The 23,859-nt window shown below is 36.5% G+C and overlaps 1 protein-coding gene across 1 annotated transcript in view; it reads right to left on the reverse strand.

Annotated features, from left to right (window-relative positions):
- LOC145671989 (uncharacterized) overlaps positions 1 to 23,859 on the reverse strand; it is a 59,230-nt gene that overhangs the window by 1,124 nt on the left and 34,247 nt on the right. The window lies entirely within an intron of this gene.

A 23,859-nucleotide genomic window follows, 5' to 3' on the forward strand; every position in this document is an offset into this window, starting at 1 on the left:
AACGAAATACACAGTTCTTATTGGTTGGCGTTATCCATTTCGTGTCACGTTGCATTCAAATAGCAGAAATCAAACGTTTGCTGCTGTCAGTTCTCGTGACCGAGCGTGCTAGCGCTATGTGCTTGTAACGAATATCGCTTTTTGGCGTGGGTTCAAACCCGGCCCAAGAAAAGTTTTTTTGTATTTTTTTACATTTTTGTAACACATTTTTAATTAAAATAAGATGAAAATAATACTCAAAAAAGTGATTTACTTTTGTGCAAATAAGTAGTAGTAGTACGAGGAGGAGGAGGAGGAGGTGTAGGAGTAGTAATTGAGTTGAATTGAGTTGATTTTGAGTTTAACGTCCCGTTCAGCAGCGAGGCTATAGTAATAGTAGTAGTAGTAGTAGTAGTAGTAGTAGTAGTAGTAGTAGTAGTAGTAGTAGTAGTAGTAGTAGTAGTAGTAGTAGTAACGGGTTAGAAGCTCGTTTTGATCCACCTTGACCCCATGATATAAATTTTGTGACCAACTTAATACAGCTGGCTAGGATAGCGCGTAAAACAGCTGGCTAGGGTAGCACGCTAAAGAACGTACTTCCGGGAGCATTACTTTCCCGAACGGATCGTTAGTAGTTACGTTGCCACTGATAATATTTCAAAGATGTTCACTACACAAAATGTAATTGATTGTGTATCGTTTATGCTGGATTATCTTGCTTGTTTTTCTATTATACTAGAAGAAGAGACGATCAGGAAGAATTAAACAGTGATCCATATTTAACATCTACTGAAGAACGAACTTGTTCAAAATATATCCCACATTGATTCAAATCATTGTGAAATGACTGTGGTAGATTGAAGTGTTGTTTCCTTTATTATTATTATTGTTTCTGACGCTAACAATGAAGATAAAATGGCGACACTATCTGAAAGTAATATGAAAACCTCTATCACTAATTTTTAATTAAATGACTTGACATTTCACTTAATGAATTGTACTAGATAGTGCCAGTACTTTTTCCAACAGGAATAAATAAAATAATAAGCAAAAGTTAGATAGTGATCCTGGCTTGGCATTAGGTAAAATTCCTAGATATTCAAAATATTTCTTGCGTACTTCAATGTTGGTTTCGAAAGATCTTATTTTATTAATTGAATGTCGAGATAGTATTCAAGTGGAAAAATGAAAATGAAATCTTTAAATTATACTTCCCACAGTTATGCCGTCTAGGCTAAAGGAAACGGTAATGGTGAGAAATTAATGAAATCATGGAATGAAAAAGTGGGAGGAAACGGGAGAACTCCGAGTAAACCCACGCACACGGTGTTTGTCCACCACAAAGTTCACTTGGCGCGAGCTGGGATCGAACCAAGGACCCCACTCCAGACTGGCCTTCAAAAGAAGAGAGAGACGTAATTGAGATTTGATAGGTACTACAATTCGAGTTACTAAAAAATTTCACTTTACTATGATGCGTGAGTCGTCACTTTATTCCCCTCATTATTTATTACGATTCATACTACAACTATTAAAGCACAAATGTAGGATAAGCAATTAAATCAATCTTTGCGTATAATAAATAGAGTGGCTAGTTTCTCTTGATAGGTTCAATATAAACTCTCACGACATACTTAATGTCTTAACTGTCAGAGGATCAAATTTCTTTACTAAATAGAATTTCTTGAAACAGGTTCTAAATCAATCAATAACATTAGTTGTTGCACAAAAGTCTTCGGCCCAATGTATGCTATAGATTCAAATCGTGCCTAATCAAGAGGCCTTACCACGTCGAAATTAAAATACCGCTAATATTACAGTAATGATGTGATATCCTCAAGTAGATAAAAAGATAATCGAAAAGTGGAACAAGAGCTCGCTGGACAATATTATTTTACATGAGATACTGTTATCACGACTCCCTTATCTGCTTTTGATTTCCAGCCATTTAGGAAATCGGCATTTTTCTTCGCGTTTATAAATGGCTGCAAATGAAAAACTACTAGATGACTCGTGATAACGATACCTCATGCAAAATAACATTGTCTAGCGCGCTCTTGTTCAACGTTTCGATTATATTCTATTTGAAGATATCACATAATTAATGTAAAATTAGCGGCATTTTAATTTCGTTGTGTTAGGCATCTTAAAAGCTCTAATTGTTTACATGTAACAAATTTATTTATTTATTTTTGAGTTTCCTCCAGTGATGGTAGTTTGAGGGAAATTTCCTGAGGCTTAGGGAGATTTAGCAGAGAAATTTTTAAGGAAGAAAAAAGGGAGATTTTACGAATATGAGATAAAAATGTAGGGAAATTTAGCTTTTCAATAAATGTTATATTACTAAAGAGGAGAGGCATTGAAGGTGGTAGTCTGCGATTTTGCTCAACTTTTGAACATAGATAATACTCCTCAAAAAAGCAATAAATCTAAACCGGTTCATGGTACCACCTAATAGAACTCGAGATATAGGGGTTTGGCTAATTGGCCAAATTATGACCTCAATGATTTATCCCTTTACAAGTGAAGTTTTCTTCATCTTCTCCGTGGCGAAGTCGGAAGAACACGTTCGTACTAATCGTAAGATTGATGGTTCGCGCCCACCTTGGATAACTTTTTTAGTGTTTTTAGACTAACCTGAATGCAGGGGTAAAAGTGGATCTGAAAAGGTAGGGGGACGATAGGCGGCGGTAGTACGTCAAGCCGTACCCATTGCCTATCTTTGCCCATTGTAATTTTTAGGAACTGGGGGGACGCCCTACATATTTTTTGAAGGTGAGCCGACGGCGTCCTCCCGCGTTCCTCCGCACTTTTATCCCTGCTTGAATGTAAATAAATCAAGCATATAGGCGATTTAACATATCTTGGGAGAGTAATTTTGTGGTTCGTTGTCGTTTCGTTGCGTCCCCATCGTTAGATTTCAGTAACTTGTCACTTGGTGTTCTAATTTCTAAATTGCTTCTAAATATTTTTAAGAAAAGGTATTCAAAGAAACTGAATCCCTCAGATTCGAAAGTCTTTGTTTGTTGCGAGAGGTCGCGAATTCTAATCCCCGTAAGCAGAGGCATAGTTAGCCTGGAGCAAGTGAGCAGACGCACCCCTTGTGTGAATATCCGCACCCCCAGTTTTTCACGGAAGGTAACATTCAAGTAATAACAGAAGTTCAAAAGCACAAATATATGTTGTGGAGATATGAGCACAGTATAATCATCCATAGATACGCATATATATATATATATATAGTGAACGAAAATTAGGATTTTTTCTTTTTTAAAGGGAATATTTAAGCATTCCTGAGGGAAATTTTAACTTGAGGACCCTAGCATCATGGTTTCCCCCACCAATCAACATGCAGTCACACAAATCTTAACGGTCAAATATAAATATAATTATGCCTTTTGTATTTACGTATAATGAATAATAAAGCACGTTTTCGGCGTAATCACTATCCATTTTCAAATAATTAAATTAAAACATGTAGTTTTAAGTTCAATTAAATCATCACTATATATTATTGTAGAAAAATAAACAAAGTTAATGTGAAATTTGAATATGATTACGATAGAGATCTGCATGGGCTCGGGCCTACAAAGCATATATCACTTCGAACAGGGGCCGGGCTCGGGCAATAAATTTTTAAATATACAACCATATTCTCGGGCCTTTTTGGGGTCTAACTTTGAAAATACAGGTATACTGTACGACGATATTTGAGTTGAGTTGATTTTAGTTTAGCGTCCCTTTCAGCAGCGAGGCTATATGAGACGTGGACCTACTGATTAACGTGGAATCCGAACCATATGAGCTCCCGCCGGGAATCGAACCCAGGTCTCCCACGCCAAAGGCGCGTACGCTAACCCCTTAACCACGAGGGAGCTCACGACGATATTTATTGCACCGTCCTTTCTGGAGAACTTTCAAAGCACAACTGCACAACCTCTAATACAATTTTGCGTTAATTATTAAGTTTCTGTAGTTCGGGATTATTTCGGGCTCATTTGATTATCACACGAGCTCTGGCCTAAAGGCCAAAACATATTTCGGACCCGGGTCTTGCCTCACATTATAAATTCACGGGCCGGGCTGTGCTCGGGTTAAAAATTCCGGGCCGTGCAGGTTTAAGTTGAAAAAATAAATAGTTTTTATGTTGCAATTAAATCGTCACAGTAGCTTTAAATTGGCAAATTGTCTGCAAGCCAGCGACATCTATTAGCGTCAAGCAGGCAAGCGATAGCGATACAATTAGTGCGACAAATGAAATGATATTTTTTAGTTTAACATCCCACGCTTAGGTCCTTTAGACTAAAGGAAACGATTGATTAATGAAAATGAATAATTCGAAAGTAAATATTTTTCTCTTGTACTGAGAATCGAACCAAAGACCATACGTATGCATTAAAGGCGCACACGCTAGCCACTAAACTAGCAGCTAGAGTTGGTACACTAAGACATTTAAGTTTTAAAGGATCAATATGATCTTGAAGCTTTTCTGGCGTCTACTATTAATCCAATGTTCTCGGGATTGCTGCCAGAGTGAGTGTTGCTGTGCTGAGCTTTCGTTACCATACAGTGGCAACATCTTCAGAGCTATGTGTTGGAGTGTGCTGGTCGTGCAATTTATATAGTAGTTTTTAGGAATTGCTGTATTTCTATTGGTTGCTTTTGTTGGCCAATGGCGTGCTCTGATTTTGCTGGTGGAAACCATCAGCCAATCAGAGAGCAGTTTCCACCAGCAAAATCAGAGCACGCCATTGGCCAACAAAAGCAACCAATAGAAATACAGCAATTCCTAAAAACTACTATATAAATTGCACGACCAGCACACTCCAACACATAGCTCTGAAGATGTTGCCACTGTATGGTAACGAAAGCTCAGCACAGCAACACTCACTCTGGCAACAATCCCGAGAACATTGGTTTAAAGGATCAACTTTAAAAGAATTAGGGAATTAAGAATTAGGTTTCTGGACTTTCGGCATCTATGATCATTTTAGCCCGTAAGGTACCTCGTCGATCACACTACCGGAGGAAATGGAAAAGGAAGGAAGCAATCCGGGACTTACATTAAGTACCATCCCGGCATTTGCCTGATGTGAATGAGGAAAACTGAAGATGGGTCATCTGAGGAGCTTTTTTGCACCTCTCTGACCAAGTATTCTTACTGGGAATCCAACCCGAGACCGCTCGTACCAAAACAAGAGCATAAATTACTAAGCTATGCGAGGTCACCAACTTTAAAAGAAAAATATTATACTATATTTCTCATTGTAATTGCGTTGTAGCAAAATTCTGAAAAAGTGTTAGCAAGTATAAAAAGACACATTTTTAAGGTTGAAGAAAATATCCATGTTTTTTTTCTGTAGATTTCAATGAAGTGTATATGTCACGTGCCAATGCTTGGATGTCCAAAATTCGTTCTGTGATTATTCCCCAAAGAGCCCAGATATGTTCACACACAGAAATCCCGAAAAAGCATGTTTCTGAATTTTCATTTATGATGTATACAGGCCCGTATTTGTATATTGTGCGCCCCTGTGATCCAAATAATTTGCCGCTCCCAAAAACGACCAATATTAGAGTTGAATTCACAACTTTTGGAGTCGCTGAGATGAATAAAGATCCAATTCAATTTGAAGGTCATAGTCCACTCCCCAGAAAGGGGGGCGAGATTTTAAAAGAAGTCGAAAACGACAAACATTAGTGTTGAGTTCACAGTTTTCGAGGTCGCTGAGTTTGAAGGTATCATTTTCATTATGTTTAAGTTCATCCTCACCCCTTGGGATGGGGGGTGGGAGAGGATGACTTATTAAAAATAATTAGATAAGGTAGCTAATGAGTAACTACTGTAATTAGAGCGAATTAAACATATTAACATATTTTCTCGCGCTTGCGAAGGACTCTGCGGGTTGCTAGTTTTAAATACTGCTTTATTGTGGATCTTTAAATAATCCAATATTTTGCCGCCCCTAAATTCTGCCGCCCTGTGCTCGAGCACAGAATAGCACTTACCTACATACGGGCCTGGATGTATATGGGGTGTTCACGGTTATAACAAAATACTTTGGTTTGTGTAATATTTACCTGTACCTTGGGCAGAAAGTACTCATACATATGCACTATACTTAGTAGAATGTTCATTTCATATTAACAAAAGAAGAATGTTTTTAATATATGTAAGTGATTATTATGGGATAGTTGATGATATGGACATGTTTTATGGTTACCTAGTCAGTGAGTTTGTGTACTTAACAGTTTTAAGAAAAGGATATTATAAATTATATCAAATAATAAACCAGTTTAGCACCGTTTATAGACGTTGTTATTTTTATTAAAAAGGTGAGATTAATGGTATTTAAATATCGAAGTTAATATTTTCATGCCAAAGAAATACTACCACTTCGAATTTTTATCTCAGCAAACGAACCAGGTTAACGACTATCTTTTTTGATAAGTCGTTGTAAAAATTTTGGTTTACCTCACCCGGGACTTTGTAAATTCAGTTCCCGAAGAAGAGTAAGATTGAATTTACTTTTATACTACAGTTAATGAATACGAACTTAACCATATTGCGAAGTGGTAAAGTAATCATAAGAAAAATGGACAACGAAGCAATGCAGCAGGAATCAAATACTAGTGACCAAGGTGAAACTAGTGTAACACCAGGTTTGTCATCAGAGGATCGACTCTTGTTAGCTTTACAGCGACAATTCAGGCAGATGTCTACCGAGATAAACAAGCAAAATGAAGAATTAAGTAGACGAATGGAACAGAAGTTTGACGAAGCTAACAAGACCATGGAACAGAAGATAGAACTGAAGTTTGACGAAGCTAACAAGCAAAATGAAGAATTAAGCAGACGAATGGAACAGAAGTTTGACGAAATGGAACAGAAGTTTGACCAAGCTAACAAGCAAAATGAAGAATTAAGTAGACGAATGGACCAAAAGTTCGACGAATCTAATAAGCAATATGAAGAATTAAGTAGACGGATAGAACGGATAGAACAGAAATCAGATGATACGAAACAAACAATTGTCCAGGTGGTGAACGACATATCCTCACAGTTCGAGGAAAAGTTAAAAAGGATATCCGATGATTGTCAAGAAAAGCACAATCACCAAAACCAAGAAATTAGTGCTTTAAAAAAAGATTTGGAAGTAATAGAATCTTCCATTAAACAGCAAAAGATCCAGGTTAGCAACAATTCTAATAACATACGTGTAAATACACAGTTATTAGCTACTATTCAGGAAGAGATTAGAACGTTACAGGCTAAAGACAACATTTACCGAAATAACTTGGGTAGTGATCGCTTTGAGTTTCCCCACTCACCAGAGATGAACTCGCCTTCGCCGGGGTCTGATGAAGATATTATACTAGAAGAAAGTTGTCCGAAGAGTACTGATGAGCGAAACATAGATGGTGTCACGACACAGCACGTCACGGATAGGAACTATCACTCAACAAGAACAAGGAATGAGAAAAAGAAGGTAAAATTAAGTGTTAAGATGAGTGAAATCCGAGCTATGAGCAAATTCAGTGGTAAGTGTAATGAGAATGCTACTTCTTTCTTAGAGAAATTCCAAGACGAATGCAATATAATGTGTATCGAACGATCACAATATATGAAATTAATACCCCATGTATTACTCCCACCTTGTTCCTTATGGTTTAAAGCAATACGTGATCACATTAGTTCATATGAGGAATTCAAAGCGGCATTGATCGCAAATTATGAAAATGACTTTTTGCTGGCAAATAGAGATGCCACCCTTAGAAATCAACACTTCAATCCTCGATTGCACAAATCTGTTGTAGAATTTGTTGTAAATGTCTACAACGAATTAAAGGTCGTTAATCCTTTGCAATCGGAATCGAGAATAATAGCATCGATTCGAAATTTGCTTCCATTTAAATTGCAACAGATCTTATTTTCCACACAGTGTATGAGTTTCAGCCATTTATTGATGCTTGTCCAATGCTACGAAACTCAATACCATGCCATGAATCCACAATCAGGAATGGGTAAAAATAAGAATAATTCAGATCATTTGGTGCCTGTTCGGAATTTAAATATTCGGAGTGTGAATAATACAGAACCTAACCTAAGCCGAGTATACTCTAGCAATCAAAATGAGCACAATAGGCAAGGTTATGTAGGGAATCCGCCTAACCTAATTAATAGTAGCAATTCATATGTTAGACCATATAGTCAAAATAGATTTAAAAATCGACGTAATGTATGGCGAAATTCCAGAAATACAGCGAACTACGCGGATAGACGTAATTGGAGATCAAGAGATGGGACTTCATACCAAAATCAGAATCACGATGAAAGACATGTACAACATAATGTAGAACCTAATCATGATAGCGCAGTACAGTGTACTTTATTAGAACCGTATGCAAGTTCGAACGTAACCTGATTACCGTTACTGAAATTAGGTTAAATTCATGTTAGTTATAGATTCTTGTAAATTTTCATTTTTAAGTTTATGTGTTAATATCAATAATGAAAACGATTCTTAAAAATACTTGAAATGCTTAAATAGAGTTTTAGGCAGACTGGAAAATTAATTTTCAAATGATTTTTATTCTTTCTTGTTAATGTGAAGAATCATAATTCGATTTATAAATGATTAAAAGCAAAGATTATTTATATTAGATTGATTTGTGTTGAAAACTTAATTGTCAAAGATTACGTTAAAAAGAAGCTCTATTCTATAAAACTAATTATTCAACGACTAACTTGAACGAGATTCTTCTTTATTATAACATCTTAGTGCTACTATGTATATCTTTAAATGCAACATCTAACTTGTTTGTTATTTAATGCGCCCGCAAAGATTAATATTATTTGTAACCCACGTTTGTCCTTTACATTTTTTGAAATCGCACCCTGCGACGACTAATTAAATAAGCGACGATATTTTTTTAATAAGAAAATATATTAATAATATAATGGATAATAATGGAATAAATATAATTAATGTAATTAAAGATAAATATTGATGAAATGAAAGAATTGTTATGAATGTATTTATATATATATGTAATTGTAAAATGTAATGAATAGATATACAAGGTGCGATCAAAATATGATGGACATAAGCAATGTAAAGAACACTAATGTAAACGGACCAGTGGTTCTTGAAGATAAAAGCCAAGCCTACTCATGACTTTTATATTCAGTCCCTTTGTCGAGCGACATTTTATATAACAAAATACTTTAGTTTGTGTAATATTTACCTGTACCTTGGGCAGAAAGTACTCATACATATGCACTATACTTAGTAGAATGTTCATTTCATATTAACAAAAGAAGAATGTTTTTAATATATGTAAGTGATTATTATGGGATAGTTGATGATATGGACATGTTTTATGGTTACCTAGTCAGTGAGTTTGTGTACTTAACAGTTTTAAGAAAAGGATATTATAAATTATATCAAATAATAAACTAGTTTAGCACCGTTTATAGACGTTGTTATTTTTATTAAAAATGTGAGATTAATGGTATTTAAATATCGAAGTTAATATTTTCATGCCAAAGAAATACTACCACTTCGAATTTTTATCTCAGCAAACGAACCAGGTTAACGACTATCTTTTTTGATAAGTCGTTGTACGGTGAACAAGAGATACATCTGTGTTATGTGGGTTAGCATAGATGAAGAGGAAACGTGGGAGTCCTCCTCTCTAGTCTAGTGTATGGTTGACATTTGTCTCGGAAATCGAGGTCTGCGTCACGACGTCCCAAAAATATTTTTCGGGACGCTTAAATGTCTCAGATTTCAGCGAAGAAGAAACGAAGGTAATATTATAGTTTGCTTTTTTCACAGGATTAGGTATATAACTATTCTCTTCCATATCTGAGTATGGCAACTCAAAAGTTGAAAAAAAAACTTAAATACAAAAAACATGGATTTAATTAATTTCACGATTTAAATATGTTGACATTGAATGAATCATTCGTGCGAGTTACTGAGTTGTTAGTTTGATAACAATAACAGAAATAAACTATAACTTCAAACGTCGCCAGAATATATTCTCAACGAATTAACCGTTCTCTAAAAAAAAAAAAAAAAAAAAAAAAAAAAAAAGGTAAAACACGAACAGATAAAACGTGTAAAAGGAAACATCACACCTTGAACGAGTTAAAGAGAGACTGAAAGCCACAAAGCATAACAGATCCTGAGAAATTTTAAAAATTTGCTTACCAGGAGAAGGTGGTAAATCATCCGCTTACGTTTGCTTAACTAGGGAGAAGGTCTACTAAAATGACTAAAAATGTGATTACGTAATACTTGAACAACTCTGTCTAATGGAAGAAAGTAAATTAGTATATAATATTTCTTTTCATTTTAAGCATTTCAAAGATTCTCGTAATTTATGAGCGTCCAGGATTTTCAGTTTTGAAATATGGCAACCCTAGCCTAGTGGCTAGCCCGACTGCCTTTGTTGCACGTGGTCCCGCATCCGATTCCCACTACAAGAACATTGAACACATTACGGTGGTTGAGATTCCACATCTTATATAGTTTCGATATTAAGAAGGGACGTTAAACTCTAAGAAAAAGACGAGCAATAAACATGAGGAAAGAAGTTTACAAAACATTTTGAAGGAGAAAGCGTTTTACAAATTGTTTAATTTTTATTACTATTATTTCTATGGAAAATGTCTAATATGAATGCAGAAATATCCATAACAGTGTCAAAAAGATGCGTTTGATGATTCGTTGTTTATACTACTTCATCAAACAATTTCATTTTCGTACTTCGTTCAATATCCATTAAATGTCAACATAAAATTTATATGACTCCCGTTAAACTTTAATTTATAGCCAGCTCTTCCCTCAACTTCTTTACAAACACACTTTTAACTTATTTCCAATGCAAAATGCAAAAAGATAAATCCTATAATTTCACTGCCTCATTACTTTCCCCTCTCTTGGGAAAATGGAATGAATGATGTCATCAACCAAGCTGTCAAACTGTTGGCACCGGTTAAAAGAATTTTTTTAGCCAAGCAAAATGGTGGCGCTTTTGTCGTTTCACATTTCTAAATTGTTGTTTTGTTACTGCATGTTTTCCTCTTTGATGTTTAAAACAATGGGTCCTGTACATATTTTTTAATGTAGTTGCAAACCGAGAAATTTTTAAGTCCTGGAACGTAATGTGAAATATGAGTGCTAACAAAGACTTAAAAGTAGTTTTTCTCATTTGGCGGTTCTCGAATCAAGCTCACTGGGTCCGCAGCATTATTAAATCCAAAACTTCTCAACCTAGAGCTCGCGAACGGATATGAAAAAGATAAATGTAATTAGAATCTATAGTGATCGCGACGACTCGTGAAGCCTAGGCTGTACACCAATGATAGAATTGCTTTGTCTCACGAGTGATGTATTGGAAGAATTCGGCACGTTTCGTGGAGCTTCCTTCCGAACGTACAGTTGAGAGAACGTGAAATAGCAACGGATAACCCAGGAGGCCACAGAATTGGTCTACTACGCCCTATCTACCTTCCCAAATAATGTTGGACTGAAACTTATTGAGTTGACTGTCCATTACTGCTACGATGTCGGTTTATCTGTATCTTCATTAGTCTCTGATTTTATTAGTAATTAAAATGTATACTATTCAAGTTAAAATTCATTAATAAAGATTTTGTAAAAATGTAAAACAGAAATGTACAGGGTGGCCCAAAAGAAGGTATACATCCCTGAATTGATCAAGTATTCTAGTTTGTGAATGTATTTGCTTCGGCTCTTCTGAGCTTAAGATTTAAGTAAAAACACGTTAAGAACAAATAATAAAGAAATTAAGTCTACCTGATGGATAACAATAAGAAATGATATAAAAAGCAATGAGTTAATCAGTACTGGACTGTATACCTACTTTTTGACCTCCCTGTATTGTTGTGTATCTCCAAATATGGAGTGTCCAATATGTAAGTATCTTGGTAAATTTTAACCATCTCAAACAATTCCCTGTTATAAGTACGAATTTAAGAATTTGCGTCTATTTCAGACATGGATCCGTAGATTAAAGTAGAATTCGAATCATTATAATGCATTTAAATTTTAAGACTCCCCCTCCGGAAATCGAATCCCGGCCCCGTGCTACAAAGGCGGGTGTACTAATAGTTACACTAGAGTGGAGAGCTAATTTAAGAATTTGTTTACCACGAATTCCTTATTCATACGTCTTGTCAGCACACTTTTGCTTGAGTGAAAACGGTATCAGCTTTCACTTAATCTTTCAAACAACAAAACTCATATTTCCTGCTTTTAAAAATTCCTTCCTCATCCAGAAGTCAATTCCCTTTGTTCTGAAGGAACTGTTCTTGCGAAAGGGAGAGAAATAAAGCAAATTCTAAGACAATCCATTGTTAGCCAATCTTTGGAATTGTTGAGAAGTCTGAGAGAAGACATTCTGTTTGGGGAATTGAATTCAGTCTCAAAGATCGACGACGTTGTAGGAAGACAAAGCTCCCATCTAAGTAATTATAGATCCTGGAACTCACATTCCTTTTAACTCTTAAAGTTAACTAACTAACTCTATGGCCAATGGAACACAGTGGCTCTCCATTAACTTATATCCTTAGCCAACTGGATCCAGTTTCTATTTTGTACTTTTATTTCCATGAGATTTATAGTATTGTCCTGCGATCTGCGTCTAGGTCTTCCTAATGGTTGGTTGTTTTTCGATTGGACTTACAGCTGAAACTTTGAAAGCGTTCCTTCTTTCTTCCATTCTGATTACATGACCTGCCCACCTGAGCCTCCTAGATTTGATGATTCTAACAATGTTTGGTAAACGGTATAAATTATGTAGTTCCTCGTTATAAAGTTTCCGCCATTTCCCATTCCCGTTTCTCTGGGGTCCGAATATTCGTCTCAGGATCTTGTTCTCAAATACTTTCAGTCTATGTTCTTCCCTCAGAGTAAGAGACCATGTTTTACAACCATACAGGGCAACAGGCCACTCTTAAAGTTAGTGTCACAAATAACTTCCAGATATCAAACTAAGATGAATAAATCGCTCCTTAATTTGTAATCACTGCCTCTTTAATTTACCATCTTCTAATTAATTCCATGTACTTCCCACAGGCACGTAGCCAGGATTTCGTAATGGGGGGTCCGTGATGAAATACTGTGGTTATCACACCAGGTGCTCAATCATTCTAAACTATTTTGCTGGCAACGTACCCATATTGGTTTGTTAGGACAATACAATGAGGATATATTAATAAGTATTTTAATAACAAACTATGAAGAAATCTCGAGTAAAAGAACATTAAAAAAGTATTGAAAAAGATATAATCCTCCGAGGTCATTCGAACTCGGTTCTTCTTGTCTTCTTTCATCTTTCTCTTATCTTCGTTTAATACTGTCAAGGACAGCAACAAGATCTCTTTCGGCAGTAAAGACATCCTATAAAAAAAAATATTAGTTGCTGCGAAATTGAGAACTTCTTTAACGAGTGTAACTGGAATCTACGTTTGCAGGCTCATATTATTGGTGATTGTGGTCATTTCGTAAGTTCTTCTGAGAGTCTCTCTGATCGAACCGGTTTATCTATCGTCATATGTAGTCCATAGGATTAGCATGAAGCTAGATGGAATTCGGAATGCTCCGTTACAGTAATACCGGTTTTTATCTTGACCTCCCCCTCCCCCCAACGTTTTCTCCATACAAAGCTCCTCATAAGAAAGAGTGACCAAGCGCTTGCTCTAGCTTTACATTTTTAACGCTGATTCTTCTTTTTCTCGTTTCTTTTTGTTTCATTCTTCCTTAAATTTTTCATTTCCCCCACCCCTTGGCTACGTCCCTACTTCCCATATATTATAAAATTAATGCTCTACTCCGCTTCTAGCTGTAAAATGAGTTATTCAATTTTTTTCTGTGGTTCTTTCAAACAATGATAGGTCGTCACATGGTTTCAGAACTTTAGAAACAAGTAGTTTATGTAAGTGTACAATAACGACATATATCGTTAATGATTACGTCACTCAGAATAAGAAGGATATGAATTTGGTTTCTCCCTCTCCAGGGACACCCAAAGAAAATTTTTCCAGTGGGGGGCCATCTCCATGGTTGTTATATTACTTCTGGTATTTCTGGTATTTAATATACATGGTCTGCTATATTACATTCTCGTCAACCAGGGGGGCCCGTTCCCCCTTCTGGCGCCCATTTCTCTCTCCCTTCTTAAGAAGTGAATTAAGTTTTACGCAAGTATAAGAGTAGTATATACTATACTAAATAAAAAATACGTCATGAAAGCAACTCGAAAGACTGGTACCCATGATCATTCCCAGCCGAGTGCAATGTACCGTGCAATAAAACATGGGAGGCAAGAAAACTAACCATCACCATTAAGATATACTGTCTGTACGTAAAGTAAATTTATTATTGCATAGTAATTTTATAAATTTTATATTTAGCGTCCCTTCTCAGCACATAGGCTATATGAAACGTACACCTACAGTTTTAAGTTAGAATCTGAACGATAGTAATGCTTTCGAAGCACATTTATCGGTAATCAACCCCAAAAACTCGTCCACGAAAGGAATGCGGTAGTCACTTCTTTTTTTCTTTTTTTTTTTATTCCGCTCCAACAGAGATACTTATTTCCATGGTAATATATTTTTAGTCTTTTCCATCCTAACCGAATACGACTGGGACACGAACATGATGGGAGGCCTCCGTAGCTCAATTGTAGAGCGCTAGCGCTTGTGGTCATTGGTTCAATCCCAAGTCCCACCGAGCTCCTTCGTGGCTAAGCGGTTAGCGCACGCGCCTTTGGCGTTCGATTCCCGGCTGGAGCTCATATGGTTCGGATTCCACGTTAATCAATAGGTCCACGTCTCAAATAGCCTCGCTGCTGAACGGGACGTTAAACTCAAAATCACCTCACCTCATCAATTCCCTCCAAGTAGGCTTTGCGGTGAACAAATATAATGTGTATTGGTTTCTTCGCGGTTCTTCCGTTTCCTCCTACTTTCATCATTTCACTTCTACCATTCATCTTATCATCAGCGACTCTCTTAACTTCGGTGCATAGTCGTGGGACGTTAAACTCAAAAAAAGAGGAATAGAAAGACTCAGAATCTTTGAGGACAGTTAAACCTCAGACCGTGTTGTGCAGGGTGATTGAAAGTCGTAATTAATTGCTCCTCATGATCATTAGACAGCTCGACTACAATCCACTGGCAGCTATTAGGCCAGCGGAGAGGTCTCGGACGTGTGCAGACTCACAATAGTAAACTATGTAGAAACTAGTACCAGAAGCGGAGAAACCACGAGAGTAAAAATATAATGTAAATGATGAATAATTTTCTACTAGAAAATATATTATTATAAAATAACTAACGGAAACCAATCCTAATCTCAAACATGCAGTACTACTGTCGCTAACGTTGCACCTACTGACTGCGGACGCACTCCCGAGTTGACTGACTGCTAACTTAAAATGACTTATCTTATACTTTATATTACTCTAGTCTACTATAATGCGCACGGTGGCTCAGTGGTAGAGCGCTTGCTTCTGGTGCGTGGGCTCCCTGGTTCGTTCCCCGGGCAAGTATGTTTGTGGGGAACAATATCATGTCTGTGGGTTTTCTAGGGGTACTCCCGTTTCCTCCAACTTTCTCATTCCACCAATTATTCCATTATCATTCACTTGTCTTCCTTAGAATAAAGGATATAAACGTGGGACGTTAAACTGAAAGATTTCGTTTCATTTTCTCTCGACTACTATATCGATACTACACTACGTGCTGAACACTGTTTAGCTCTACTCTATTTCAAATTTTCAAAAATGATATCTTGTAAAATACACTTTTTTAATAATCACTGTCTTTCTGAGGAGTTATTCTTAATTTAATCGCAGTCCCCTCTTTCCTTACTCATTTTTGTTGTGCTGTACGTTAATTGCAGTTAAATTTTATGTATATACACAAAGGATGTCACATAAGATTTAAAAGGAAACCAATATGTATTTTAACTACCAAGGAAGTAATCATTTTTGCCGCAGTACTGTTCATTCAATCGAATGCAATTGTCCCAGTGTTGCTGATATTTTTCAAAAGTTTTAATCAAATAATTTTGTAGAGTGCTGCTGTCTAAGAAAATAATGAGCTGTCATATCTTGTTGATCAGTCTCAAAGAACTAAGGCTCATGTCACTGGTAAGAAGTGATCACGATTGGATGAATCTCTAAGCAACCTTTCAAGTAAGGCAAAATTACACTCTGCACTGAAGGCTGAAAAACTGGGGCACTGGAAGTTGCGTAACACCCTTATTCACATTTGACCTCTAAATGTACGCCACACACAATGCAGTAGTGTTAATTTGGTTGCCTATAGCAAGGTAAAAGTCTTACATCTAATCGTTATCATAATAATTCAAGTCAACACTATAAGTGGTAGTGAAAGAGAATCCATATGGTTTATAATGTTAACTATTGATGTCAAATCAACCGGCGTGGTCTTGTAATCCAGCTGTCGTAGATGTACAATATGTATGCGGTTGCGAACAGCCTATACTATGAAGATTCATTTTAAATGATGGTCTGTACACTCGGCTACTGCAACGGATCGAAGTCCTGGGTGCTGATTCGGAGTGCACAATAAGACAGCAAAATCTTCTTTGACAGAAACCTTGTAATAACGGACTCTTCATAACGCGGACACTCTTCTTTTCTCTACAAAGTTTTCGGACATGTCTATGGCACGACGTCCTCAGATACGGACACGGACAGTCTTCTTTTCTCCCCAACATTTTCGGACATGTCTATAGCACGACGTCCTCAGATACGAACAAGGACAGCCTTCTTTTTCCCCCCAACCGTTTAGTAATCTCTTCATATCGGAGAAGGATTATTCTCGGTTTAACATGGAAAATAATTTCGGCAAGTTAAATATAAGGCCGGTCGTAAATAGACAAGAGGGTAGGACAACCGAGCTGAAGTCAATACTGTGATCAATAACAACTGCATATTCACTCTCCGATGTTGAAACTGTAAAACACTGTCAATAACCTTAGAGTTCTCTGTCCTCATCCTCTTCTGACTTCCTCTGCCTTGGCTTGACTCACCTTTTTCTGTCCCATATAAGTCCGGTCTAAACCCATATGAGTTTTCTGCACTATACGAGTCCGGCCTTAACTTGTGATACCCATATAAGTCCAGCTTAAACTATATCAATTCTTTATCCCATACTAAAAGCCTAAATAAGTTCCTCGTGAGAAGTCAATGATTTGGTGAACTACTATAGAGACCACTTGTAGGCTGAACTTCAAATGCCTGTTTTCTCTGCCCATTATAAATTTTTAGTGTTAAATAAAAATGTTGCCTGTTCTTACTGCTTTGCTCTTACTTTTTGTACAGTTAATATGCGAATTAAGAAACTTCTACAGGCTGATGATATATATTTGAGAAGAAAATTATCACATATGCAGTATATGTCTTAGCAAATATAAATACATCCCCCAAGCTATAATTTTCTTTCTTAAGAGGTGGATATTTCTCTCAGTAAATTAATAATTCGAACACTAAGTATACAGTATTTACATTACACCTTCGTATTTACATTTAGAACTATGCATTTACTACATACATTTACCACATAAGATGTGAGTGATCTAAATATGTGTAATATCTCTGTAACGGACACACTTTCATTTACCGGCAAATAATCATATCACACCAATGTTCGTTATTTAGAGTTTCAGTTAAATACAGGTTACGTTCCTCATAGTCTCAGTAGCATCGTCCTGTAATAAGTGTCTGTAGTTTGAGGGAAATTTCAATAATCTAGAGAAATTTCGTAACTAAATTTAGCAAAAAGGGTATTTTCGATAAAATGTGGAAATCCAAGGAAATTGTGTGTGTGTGTGTGTGTGTGTGTGTGTGTGTGTTCAAAATGAAATGATATGAAATTTTTAAGTTTTACGACCCACGATTATGCTGGATGGGCTAAAGGAGACGGTGATGATGAGAAATGAATGCAATGGTGGAATGAATAAAGTGAGAGGAAACTTGAGAACACCGAGAAAATCCACGAACACGGTGTTTGTCTACAACAAACACCACTTGGCGCGAGCTGGGATCGAACCAGGGACCCTAGACACCAGATGTGAACGCAATACCACTGAACCACCGTGCCCCTATATGTTTGTTCAAAGTAGCGTGATTTGCATTCATTGTTGACGGTGTACTTGTGTATATATATATATATATATATATATATATATATATATATATATATATATATATATATATATATTTGTAGAAAGTGAAGGGAAAGGTAAAAATAAGGGAAGCAGAAAGAAAATGAATAAAACATACGTGGTTAGCATTTGTTTTAATACAGCTGACTTAACCTTATCACATAGCTTCTGTTGTAGGGTTTGGATACTCAATTAACTAAGGAAAAATTTGATAAGAAAAGGAAACATTTTGTGTCAGTCGAGGGAAATTTTCTTAAAGAAATCTACGAACATACCGATTTCTTGGTGACGAGATAGCGGGGGGGGGGGGGGGGAGGGGACCGACAATACCGTAAGGATTGATAATAAACTATTCGTAAGTTTTGATTGTAATTAATTGACAAAGCGTCTATTGAATAGAATGATAAAACACTTAAAATCCCTGGAATGTTAGTTAACCCGCACGACACAGTTGTAATAAAGGTTGCTGACTCCAAGGCTGTTCATATACAACCTACCTCTTTAACTTTCGAACGACGAAAGCAGAGAATAACGTTTGATGATCGTGATAAAAATCGAATTCGAGATTTCAACAAATTTACTTCGTGGCCCATACCTAGGTACATACCAGAAAAGTGATTTTTCGACATCTGTTTGCCCGTTCATCTGTTCACCTGCATCCAACTGCACCAAATTGAAATCCCGGTTCTCCTTCAAAGATCACGTTAATAGTAAGTTCTGTCCTTCATAACCTAGTTGTTGCATAACGATGTAAAAACACAAAACTTCAGCTCATAATACTCAACTCTATGCATATCAATGACGTTTAAAGCTGAAAATAGCTGCCAAACCTCAAAGCATTTTTTTTGCAACCATATGTAGTGCGTATGTTAATGCCTCTTTGTGGAACGTGTTTCCACAATCGTTTCTCCTTCTCTGTGTGGCTTCCCTTGGCCTTGAATTTATCTCGTGCGAGTGTCGTTGTGAGGGTTGTGAATCCCCTTTTGTGAATGACATTATCATAAACACAAGGATCTCGTATGACGCACGATCTGTCCACTGGAGAGAGGGAGTGGGGGAGAGATAGTTAAAGACCGAAGAAACATCGACAACGAGCTGTTGAGAGAAATGAGACCAAACACCGGAAGAATCAGTAAACACAACTTCTCGTTCGGTTTTAACATTTCTTTTAGGTTAGAAAAAAACTACAAAGGCAGTTAGTAGTGATGACACTAAGATTGAAGAAAATGCCTTTTTTCTAAAATTAAAAAAAAAAAAGTTTTAGTGTGCGTTATAGCAGCAAACAAGCTTTAACACGCCGATGCAGTGTTTTCTTTTTCTATGGCCGATAAAGACGTGTTGGAGACAAAACGCAATCGTTCGCCTATTTAAAACGATTTGAGAGATAAACAAATAAAATTTTACTATATTCTGAACTTGACCTTGAAGGAACTTCGTGTTGAAATTCTTGTACAATGGCCAAGTTAAGGCAATGTTCAATTATGTACACTCATGTCCAAAATTATTGTCGCATATCTATAACTGTCTCCTCGTAAAAATATAGTTTGATAATGATTTTGTATTGCACTTTTAATACTAATACTATGTGTATAATCGAGAAATGTATATTTGTGGTAAATTTCTTAGGAAAAGAATTATAAATACGAAAATTGGAATGAGTAAAACAAAATGTTGCTAAATGGACTAAAAAGTTTTATTTTCGTTTTGTTGTTCTTATTTACTTATTTTGACATGAAATTTGTCACATACATGATTTTGCTGACTATACACACACTAACATTTTAAGAAATACCGGGCGAATTCATTAAAAAATTATATTCCTTCAACAACATATTTATAGACATGCGACAATAACTTTGGACATGAGTGTACATAGGAAGGGATACACGAAGACTCATGCCCTTCGCAACACAAATAAAGAAACGGAAAATAACAATTTGAAAATTCAAACAATATACTATAATTAGGAAAATAAAATAGAATGAAATTTTTATTTTACGTCCAACAATTATGTTCTTTATGCCAAAAAAATGGATAATTATTGGATTGTGAAGTAATTCGTGGAATGAGAATGCGGGAGGAACCGGGAGAACTCCGAGAAAAAATCGTGGGCACGAAGTTGTACACCACAATCATGTAGCCGGGGAACGAACTAGGCGCACTCCGCGCTAGAGGCGAACACCTTATTACTGAGTCTCCATGCCAGCTTTGAGAGATCAAATACACACCATATCTAATTTTTATCTTCAGTGTTCAATAAATACGTATATATGCCTCCTTTTTACGACAACACAGACGAATTGTTTGAAATTATTTTTTTAACGTAATACTTTTGTGAAGATGTAACTAACTAACTAACTCTATGCCAGGCCCGTAGCCAGCCCCAAAATTTAGGGGGGGGCGGTAGAAGTTAGGGGGGCCGACCCAATCATATACATTATCATCATATTATAGTTCATTTGTAAGCCTATCGTGAAATTTTATGGGGCCAGCCAAAATTTAGGGGGGCGGTCCCCTCTTGCCCCCCGTGGATACGGGCTTGCTCTATGCCTATGGAACCCGGAGGTTCAATGCCGCGTTCATAAAAGCTCTCCACTGACTTCTATCCTTCACCAACTTGATCCGGTTTCTACTTTATATTCCTATTTCTGCGAGATCCATCTTAATATTTTCCTTCCTTCTGTGCCTAGGTCTTCCTAATGGTCGTTTTCCGATTGGTCTTCCAGTTAAGACTTTAAAAGCGTTCTTACTTCCTTCCTATCTTGCTACATGAAGTGCCACCTAAGCTTCCTAGATTTGATTGCTCTAACGATGTTTAGTAAACCGTATAATTTATGTAGTTTCTCGTTATGAAGTTTTCGCCATTCCCCATTTCCGAATATTCGTCTCAGGATCTTGTTCTCTAATACTTTCAGTATATGTTCTTCCCTCAGAGTCAGCGACCATGCTTCGCAACAACATGCATATAGTTTTGTATATTTTAAGCTTCAAATTACTCGGCAGAATTCGCGACGACAAAATAATTTTTGAACTGAATAATAACACGAATTCCCTGTTTTTAGTCGACATTTAATTTCTTCGTGAATATGGTTTTGGTCTGATAATATTGATCCTAGATATTAAAAGTATTTACTTTATCAGAAGCATTGTTTGATATTATAAGGCATCCATCATTTGCCGTATTAAAATCAAGATGAACTTCTATGTATTTAGTTTTCTCAGCATTTACTTCTAAACCCATGCAAGTGCTAAATATCCAGCATAATAGCTAACCAGCATTTACTTGCCAGCTAAGTAAATAGGAAGTCCCAGCTAAATAGGACCACTGCATTTCTTTCTATTGTTCTCCTATCATCCTCTATTATATTTATATCATCAGCATACGCCATAACCTGGTGAATATTGTTCAACTCTAGGACCTGATTTCTATTTTTGATTTTCCTTATAGCATACTCCAGGACAAGGTTGAGTAATAATGGCGACAACGCATCTCCTGTTTCGGGTCATTCTTTGTCAAGATGTGCTCTTATCATTTCGTGGTGACAATAAACAATCCATAAGTTCACATAATTGAACCCCAAATAGGATGATAGGACGTAAATCCTTGGAGTGTTAGTTAACCCACATGACATAGTTGTAACAAAGGTTGTTGATTCCATGGCATCTGATGTTTTATAAAATGAAATGAAATGAAATTTTTTGTTTCACGTCCCACGGTTATGCCGGTTAGGCTAAAGGAGACGATGAAGATGAGAAATGAATGAAATGGTGGAATGAAGAAAGTGGGAGGACACTGGAGAACCCCGAGAAAACCCAAGAGCACGGTATTTGTCCACCACAAAGTCCACACGGCGAGAGCTGGGATCGAACCAGAGACCCCAAGCACCGGAGGTGAACTAGAGACCAGTGAGCCACAGCGTTTTATAAAATACTTGCACTTTTTCTAGGTTTACACCGAGGACATTTAATCCATAAAATAATATCAATGTGTATCCCCCGCATATGATCTACATGCTCGGTCCATCTTAGTAGTCTACGCTCCATCTCGGTCCATATAGCTCGTGTATATAGAGTAGATTCACGATTATCCGATCCTCTGGATTAACTGAGCCAATCTACAAACGAACATGCAGATTACAGTTGTCGTAAGAGTTGGTGCGCACCGGGTGTTACTTTCAATTTGTTTTTCGTACGGTATTAGGTGGCTTCATCCCAATAGATTTCAATTTGCTGCTTACTTATCAGAAACTTACACGGACAGAAGAAACTGATAAAGAAGATGGTGTCACTTGTGCATCCATGACTACTTGTTCATTTCGTTCCCCTACCTTCCTTTGCTCTATCTGTTTCCCTCTGTTGTGTCTCCGATCGTAAAAGCATGCTTCTACGTCATTCAACGGCAAGTTGGACATGAGTGCCTTTGTCTCTTGTGAAATTTCGCATTCTGTCATTTTCTCCCTAATCATATATATTCTTCATTTTTAGCCTCCTCTTTTACCAAGTTATTTACTCAAGGCTTTGTTCTCGAGAGCTCTTAGTCTGTGGACAAATGGAACGGTAAACGAATTTCGTATTGCACTAGTGGTATTGTGAGCTCTAAAAGACAGAGATTATATATATATATATATATATATATATATATATATATATATATATATATATATATATATATATATATATATAAAGTTGCAAGATTTTTTTCCATTTTAGCACTGACCAGATTCACTAGTTCTTACAAATAAGGACAATTCTGAATTAAGGAAATGCTTGTCACGTTTTATAAAAGTTAATTTTACTCAAATTAAGTTATTCTCAGACATTTTCTTAAGACCAGAATAAATTCACCTGTTTAATGCGATTTCAAACCAGAGTAATTTCCAATATCGAAAAGCCTCAGAGAAAGCACATGGCATGTTTAATGAAAATTGGGTAAATTTTATTGGAAAGCTAATGTTAATTATATTTTTAAGACGTAGTCAATTCATTTTTCTTTTATCTGACTGGTTTCAATCCCAATCATAAATAGAGATAATATTCAAAGGTTTTCAGAACGTTTATTTTTTATTTGATGTCGTTTTCTGTTTATCACTCAGAATTTTTCTGTTTATCAGAGATAGTGTATACTCAGGATTTTCAATCTGCGGTTATCAAGTTCCACAGAAGACACGTAAAGAACGTTTTACACGAATTACAGTGAGAAAGAAGAGATAGGCTGTGGATAGGGAAAGAAAAAATGTTTTAGATGCTGTAGGAAATTACTTTGGTATCCATTCTGTTTGGCTGTCCTGGCTTCTTGAAGTTTCCAATAACTTGGCGGACGTTGACGAATGTTGACTTAAGAGTTTGCCAACAGAGTAACGGTGACCAGAGCCTCATTGTCTACAAACACTGAATTTAATTCTTACTTCTCCAGCTTTATTTATTCGATCGTACGCTGTGACAGTTACTAGTATCTCTGTTAAGGGTTGTGCGGTCCACTGGACAACGCTCAAGTCGATACCACCTAAGATATCTGCATATTAATAGACCGTAACAATCTGCCAAGAGGTTCTAAAATCCAGGGTTTGTACAGGACCCTTCTAAGCTCGCTGGACGGCCACAGTTGTGGAAAACTGGCTGTGTAGAGTGGACAATTTGATAGTTG

The sequence above is a fragment of the Thermobia domestica genome, chromosome 15 (genome assembly GCF_964235325.1).
Source record: "Thermobia domestica chromosome 15, izTheDome1.hap1.1, whole genome shotgun sequence".
NCBI lineage: Eukaryota > Metazoa > Arthropoda > Insecta > Zygentoma > Lepismatidae > Thermobia > Thermobia domestica.